Raw genomic sequence first — 7,851 nt, 5'->3', positions numbered from 1 at the left:
TGGCTCCTGCCTGTAACCCCAGCACTTTGGGAAGTTAAGGCAGGAGGATTGCTTGAGGCTAGAAGTTTGTGGCCGCAATGATTTTGTCACTGCATTATTCCAGCCTGGCCAACAAAGCAAGACTCTGTCTCAAACTAATAATAATAATTAATAATAAGAATAATTGCAGTATGACTGACACATGAAATCTATACATGGCAGATTCTGGGATGACTCACTGGCTTCTGGCTTACAAATGCTGGTGTCCTTTAAAAAGAGAGAAATTCTATTTTGGGGTAAGAGACTGTCTCCCATTTTGACCATGTTGAGTTCGGTGTACCTGTGGGATATGTGAGTGGAGATGTCTCAAGTTGTGTAGAGTTTGAGAAAGAGAGATTGAGATTGCCTCTAGGCTGGAGGCAAAAGCAGAGATTTGAGCTGTGAATTTGAATGAAGGACCAGGTAGAACGTAGAAAGTGGAAAATGGAACCTAGAGCTTTGGACGGGGCTCAAAGGAAAACAAGCATTTAAGAAGAGGTGCCTGATAAGAACCCCCCCCCGAAAAAAACACACAGGGGAGAGTGGGGTGCAGAAGTCAAGGCAGAGAGAACTGCAATTAATGATGCCAAGTGCCACGGCAAGTGCAGAGAATAGAACTGAAGCGCACTGCAGGGCTCAGAGCATCTATTAAATCTGTGTGAGGAGAAAACAAGGCAGGAAGCCAGCTGGAGAGATGGGGAAGAAGACACGGTTGCAGGGATGGTGGGGTGTTGGGATTGTTAAGGTCCAGGCATGTTCCACTAAAGTCAAGAGGAAACCCACCATGTGCCAGGGGTTAGGGTAATGGTATAAAGGAAAGACATAGATATTTTCTGCCCTGACTGGATTTAAAATGTTATGAGAAACACAGGAACACCCAAATAATGACCTACTTTTCTATCAACTTCTTCCAAAGTTAATTTATGGTCACAAAATGTAAAATGTCAACTGAATGACGGCCAGCAACAGATACCTGGCCACCTGAAACCTGAGCCGAGAGCCCACCCAAGCTCACATAATGTCATTGTCAAAGAGGTGCCATCCTGTCACATCCAGTCACATCTCAACTGTTCTGCACCAGACTCATTTAATGCTCTCTATCCCCAGCCACCCTGGATCCCTGCCAGGACAATATCGTCATCCGAGAGCTCTGTCTGACGCATTGATCTGTGTTCCCAACAGAAAAGTGGTGTCCACTTAAAGGACAAGTAGACACAGATCTGCTCACTGCAGGTGTGCCCGCCATGATTTCTGGAAGTTTTCTTGGAGCTGAAGTGAGCCCAGTAATGCAGCCAGGCTGTGACACAGCAGGCAGGTAGACCTGATGTGGGTGCGGGTATAGGCAGCTGCAACTTCCATTCCATTGTGAAGCTTCTGAGCACCCATAATAGTCATTTGCATACTGTTCTTGGTACTGACATCGGGTTGTAGTTGCCGGGTGTGTTTTTCCTTCCCGTATAAATAGTTGACCCTTGTAAGGAGGAGAAATTAAACCTACTTTTGCATATGCCCCTCAGATTCCAGCATATTTTACATAGTGTTTTATACAGCCCGTACCCCTCTTCCCCTTTTTCCTGCTTTGAATCCAGACACGATGTATGAAACTTGAAGCCCACCTTGGAACCACAAGGTCACAAGCATGAGGGAAAGGTCAAGAGTCTCACCAGATTGCTGACCATGACATCATCAAGCCACTGAAACTTTGCCAGCAGCCAGTTAAGGCAATAATTTATGTTATGAGAGATAAATAATTTTTTGACTTAAGCCACTTGTAAGTCAGGTTTTCTGTTTCCTGCAACTAAATGTAATCTAACCAGCCAGCATCCACTCCCCTGACTTCCACACTACAAGAACACCAGTTTGTTCAGCACTCCATGCCTTCCTCACTCAGCTAGGTGCCTCAGGTGACACTGACCCCATCTCTAGGTTGGGCGTGGCATGGATGGCCAAGGATAATTTAATTTCATTTTCCTTGCCAGTATTGAATTAAGGAATCAATGAAGCATGGAGGGAGGATGAAACCTGATGGGCATCGGGGACAAGGTTCCCATGATACAGCAACAATAAGAGTCTCTCTCTCCTTCCTGTGGATATTGTTGTGTCCAGGTTTGATACCTGGAACTATTGCATCCTACTTCCCTGAGGATGAGGCTGACACAAGACATGGTGGGGTGAAGAGGCAAAAATAAGCTGGATCCTTGTTGACATTCTTGCTCTGCGGAATCAGCCAGCCTTGATGCCTGTCTAGCCCCTGCGTGTCCTGTTCAGCAACAAGGTAAATTTATTTTTATTTATTTATTTTTGAGACAGGGTCTTACTCTGCCTGGAGTGCAGTAGTATGAAAATGGCTCACTGCAGTGTCAACCTCTTGGGCTCAACCGAAACTCCCACCTCAGTCTCCCAAGTAGCTGGGATCACAGGTGTGCACCACCACACACAGATAATTTTTCAATTTTTTTTGCAGGGATGGTGGTCTCCCTATGTTGCCCAGGTTGGTCCCGAACTCCTAGGCTCAAGCAGTCCTCCCACCTCAGCCTCCCAAAGTGCTGGGATTACAAGCATGAGCCACCACACCCCGCCAAATTCTTTATTTTTTAATCCAGTTTGAGTTGAAGTTTTTGTCACTCACCCCTGAAAGTATATTTACAGAAAATGAAGACACAGAGAATGGTTTAGCCTAAAATGTGTCCTGAAGCAACTGTTCATTTTACCTAGGCCAGTCTGACCCAACTAGAATAATGCTCTGATTTATTAAACTTGTGTCCCTAAGTAGGGTACAGAAATCAAGCCGATAATCACAGATTATCTTCCCTCTCGTGTGATCTTAGGGTAAATGAGTCAATGAAAAATAATATTCTCGCTTCTGATAAGACTTGAGGAAGAGAGAACAGTGGATTATTTCATAATAGGAACTGGGGCTGCTGCAGTTGGTATCTCATAGGCTGATACCCTCTATGCCCTCAAACCCTCTCCCAGTCTCTTCTGGGAGCATAAAGGTGAAGACCCCAGTGCATGGTCTGCGGTTGGCAGGAGCCATTATTTCTGTGTCTCTGAATAACTTTGTCCCAAGGAGGGGAATGCCTTGAGATGTGGCAGGTTTATTTAGCTGTAAAAAGGACTCAAAACTATGTGTTGAATGGATAAGGTGGGCGGGGAGGGGGGCGGGGTGCTCAGCAAGTGGCTTAACCCATTGGCTTAGAAATGACTAAGCACCATTTGTATCTCTTCTGTCCTCCCTCCCCAGTTATATCCAATAAATTGTCCTCTTTTTCTTATCTAAGTGCTCATTGTTGAATATGGCTGAACCATGCAGGTGGTCCAGGGAGACTTGGAGTAGCCTGTCTGAGGTCACTGAATTATCTCAGAAACACATCCTCAAAACCTGAGCCAATACTATAAGCACAGAACATTTTTAAAAGCTGTGGGATAGAGGAGGGCCCTTCCCAAAATACTGCTTGGGGACCCAGAATTTAAACACTCACTATTGGCTCCAGTCATGGAGGCTGTCACATGCTCCTGAAAAGATGGCTGCCTGAGTCTTTCATCATTGTTGTTGATACGGGAGGGGGCAGGAAGGTGCTGGGTAGAGAAGGACGGGGTCTCTGGCAAGGGCTCCACCCTCAGGCCTGTGCCCACGGACCTAAGTGAGGACAGGCACCCCTGTTTTCATGCCCAAATGTTGTATTTTCCAAGACCACCCTGGCCTGCCACCTGAGCCCCCATCCCTGCCATCCTGTGCCCATAAAAACCCGAGAGACCCTAGTGGGCATACGCACAAGCAGCTGGGCGTCAAGAGGAACACACTGGCAGAAAAACACTGGCAGGCCATCGATGGTGGAACCACGCAGATGCTGAGGGAAATTTGGCAGAGGGCAGCCAGAGGAGAGCCCAGCTGCTGAGCGGCCTGACTCCAGGAGAAGACCCCTTCCCACTCCATCCCTCTTCTGGCTCCCCATCCATCTGCTGAGAGCTACTTCCACCACTCAGTAAAACCTTGCACTCATTCTCCAAGCCCATGTATGATCAGATTTTTCCAGTACACTAGGCAAGAACCCCAGGATACAAAAAGCTCTCTGTCCTTGTGGTAAGGCAGAGGGTCTAATTGAGCTGATTAACACAAGTCGCCTGCGGATGGCTAAGCTGAAAAAGCACACTGCAACACACCACTCACCGGGGCTTCGGGAACTGTAAACACTCAACCCTAGACGCTGCGGTAGGGTTGGAGCCCACGCTCCCCACTATCTGCCCGTCTGCTCTCCCTAAGTGTTTAGGCTGCAGGGCATGGAAGAAGCGAGCCACTCCCCCTGTCACGCCCCGCAAGGGGGATAAGGGAACTTTTCCTGTTTCACTATGACAAATCCTTCAAAAATGAACTTGCAGCATTTCAGAGGTATAACCATGTCTCTCACCTGCTCATGGTGAACCTGCAGTGTACGTACCCAGATAAAGCCATCAAATGCCCACCTTGTCTTTGAGGCTCTCTCGAAGATATGTCTTCTTAAAGGGCTGAATTCTGATATTTACTCTAATTTTCTACTTGCTTAATAAGCAGTATTATAACCAAACATATATTCCGACTTTCAATCCTGAATGTTCTCTATCCCAGGTGATTTAAACATTTTCACCTTTTGTGAGACGTGTTCATCTGTGGATGCCCAGAGTCCAACACCGTGAAACATCGCCAAACGCTCAACACATGCTGGAGGAATGAATGGATGAATTGCGTGGATACCTGTGGTGGGAATAGACAAGAGAGTCTTTTTTAATATGTATGTTCTGCACATTTAAGGCAATGTATCTAATGGGGATTCTAGCTTACAAATTTAATAAGAAACAACATAATGATGGGCCGTGGGGGGTTCTGAACGCTGAAACTGGAAAGATTTTCAGTCTCAACTGTATCATCATAAATAAACACTACTGTTTGTTGTTTGTCCTGCATATAGGACTGGCTGGCATGGTGTTCGATGCTACATATATGACATTGCGTTTGTTCTTACAATGACCTTATACTATATATATTTGTAAATCTCATTCTAAATAATGAAGGAAGTTAAATAATTTTTCTGTAGTCACACAGCTAGAAGTGGTGTATATACATGCTTAATACTTTATAACCATCTTAGTGTGCCCAGGGTACCTTTAAGAAATTTATCAGATCTGGTTCAGGCACAGTGGTTTATGCCTGTAATCCCAGCACTTTGGAGGCTGAGATGGGAGGATCACTTAAGCTCAGGAGTTTGAGACCAGCCTTGGCAACGTAGTAAGACCCCAATCTCTACAAAAAAGAAAAAATTAGCCAGGCATACTGAGTCACACCCACAGTCCCAGCTACTTGGAAGGCTGAGGCAGGAAGATCACTTGAGCCCGGGAGGTCAAGGCTGCAGTGAGCTATGATCTCACTACTGCACTCCAGTCTGGGAGACACGGTGGACCCTGTCTCTAATAAATCAATACATAAAATAAAAACTAAATTTATCAGATCTGAAAACACAGAATAGGGACAGTTTGAAACCAGGTAGATGCAATCCTCCCACCTCAACCTCCCAAGTAGCTGAGACTATAGGTGTGTGCCATCCACACCTGGCTAATTTTTGTATTTTTAGTAGAAATGGAGTTTTACCATGTTGGCCAGGCTGGTATTGAACTCCTTGCCTCAAGCGTAAGCCACCATGCCTGGCCAAGAGCATTTTTTTTTTTTTTTGAGACGTCTTGCTCTGTCACCCAGGCTAGAGTGCAGTGGCGTGATCATGGCTCACTGCAGCCTTGACCTCCTGGGCTCAAGTGATCCTCCCACCTCAGCCTCCCAAAATCCTGGGATTATAGGCATGAGTCACCGTACCCAGCCATGACAGCAATTTTATTTAATCTTCATAACTCTGGCTCAACAGGTTTGTTCAATAGACCTTGTGCTATGATTTTTTCTTTCTCTCAGAATGCCCCTCTATCTCGCCACCATAAGCCTAAATCCTCCTCTCCCATTAATGTTAGCTCAAATCCTACTCACCATTCTGGCCTGAAATCATAATTCTAATAGTGTAATTGAGCCCTTACTGTGTGATAGACTCTGTAATAAACACTTTATTACTTAATTTAATTGCCAAAACAATGCTATATAGGAGAACTACTATTAATCTCATCTTACAGTTGAGAAAAGTAAGTTACAAGCAGTGAAATAACATTCCCATGCTCACCTAGCAAGGAAGAAGTAGAAGAGGAGAAATGTCTATTATTTTTTTAATAGAAAAAAGCCTGGACATAAGTACATTGAATTAAGAGAGGTTAACTCTAGATGCTAGAGAAATATATGGTTTTTATTTTCTTCTTTATATTTTCCTTTATTTTCTATTTTTTCTACAATAAGCCTGTATTACTTTTATAATAAGAAAACCAAAAAAGCATTCTCCACTAATAGGTATTAATGCTCTTTGCCGGAAATGGCTAGGTTCAAGTCTAGGGCAGGTAGAGTACAGGTGAGCCTTGACATCTCATTGTTCCAGAAATTAAGGAAATAAGAACTAATGGGATCATATCAAAAAGTTACAGGAAGCAACTTGAAGAGCTCCCATTAGACAAATTTGGAACAATTAAAGCATCAAAAATAACAATTAGTATTACCAATGCCAACATATTGACATAATGCAAAAAAAGAAAAGAAAGAAAACATGCCAGATAAGAAATATGAACTTAGATAGAAAAATAACCATTTGCAACCCCAATGTAATAACTGATTAAGGCAAGAAGGGATCAATGAATGCCATTAATAAAACTGTTTACCAGGTAACAGGCTGCAGATGGACCAGATAATATTATTGTGCAGAATATTTATTTACTGCAAAGAGAAAGACTTTTCTATAACAAGGAAGAGATGTGGCAGATCCTATCTTTGCCAGATATCTAAAAGTGATAAGTAAAAATATATATATATTTTTATTCTGAGACAGGGTCTCACTCTGTCACCCAGGCTGGAGTGCAGTGGTGTGATCAAGGCTCACTGTAGCCTCAACCTGCCAGGCTCAATCAATCCTCCCACCTCAGCCCACCAAGGAGCTGGGACTACAGGCATGCACCACCATACCCAACTAATTTTTGTATCTTTTGTAGAGGTGAGGTTTCCCCGTGTTGCCCAGGCTGGTCTCTAACTCCTGGGTTCAAGTGATCCTCCTGCCATGGCCTCCCAAAGTGCTGGAATTATTGGCATAAGCCACCACACCCCAGCCAAAAAATAAAAAGGTATTATTCACTTAAATATTAGAAGAAAAAGTTAAACAGTGGAAAGCAGTTGTCATTGGGGAACAGGCATCTGTTTTCATTGGGGAACAGGCATCAGGAGAGGTAAGGAGGGGAAAATGAGCTTTGGTTTTTTTTCATTTATAAGTCTCTATATACAAATCAATTTTAAGTATGTGCATATAGTATTTCTTTTTAAAAAGGTAATAAGAAAAGAGCAACTGAGAGGTATTCTGTAAATAAAGAGAACATAGCTTTTGGAGAATAAGGTAAAGTTAGCGGAGGCCTGGCATTGAACACTGGGTTTCTCAAAGGGCAGGTCATCAGACCTTGGTAAGCGCAAGCTTGGAGGAAATTCAAGAAAGAATGAGATAAGAGCAAATTGATGTTGCTTGTGTTTTCGGTTTTGACGAGCTTTAGATGCACGGATGTTTTCATTCCAGGATAGTGAAGTGTATCCATTTCCTCTGTGGTTTGTCCTCATTTTGTGTCCTCTTTAAGAAAGCATTCCTGCCGGGCGCGGTGGCTCGAGCCTGTAATCCCAGCACTTTGGGAGGCCGAGACGGGCGGATCACGAGGTCAGGAGATCGAGACCATCCTGGC

The sequence above is a fragment of the Colobus angolensis genome, unplaced genomic scaffold, assembly GCF_000951035.1.
Source record: "Colobus angolensis palliatus isolate OR3802 unplaced genomic scaffold, Cang.pa_1.0 Scaffold57, whole genome shotgun sequence".
Lineage (NCBI taxonomy): Eukaryota > Metazoa > Chordata > Mammalia > Primates > Cercopithecidae > Colobus > Colobus angolensis.
The sequence above is the reverse complement of the archived record's forward strand: the minus strand, read 5'-3'. Positions refer to the sequence as shown.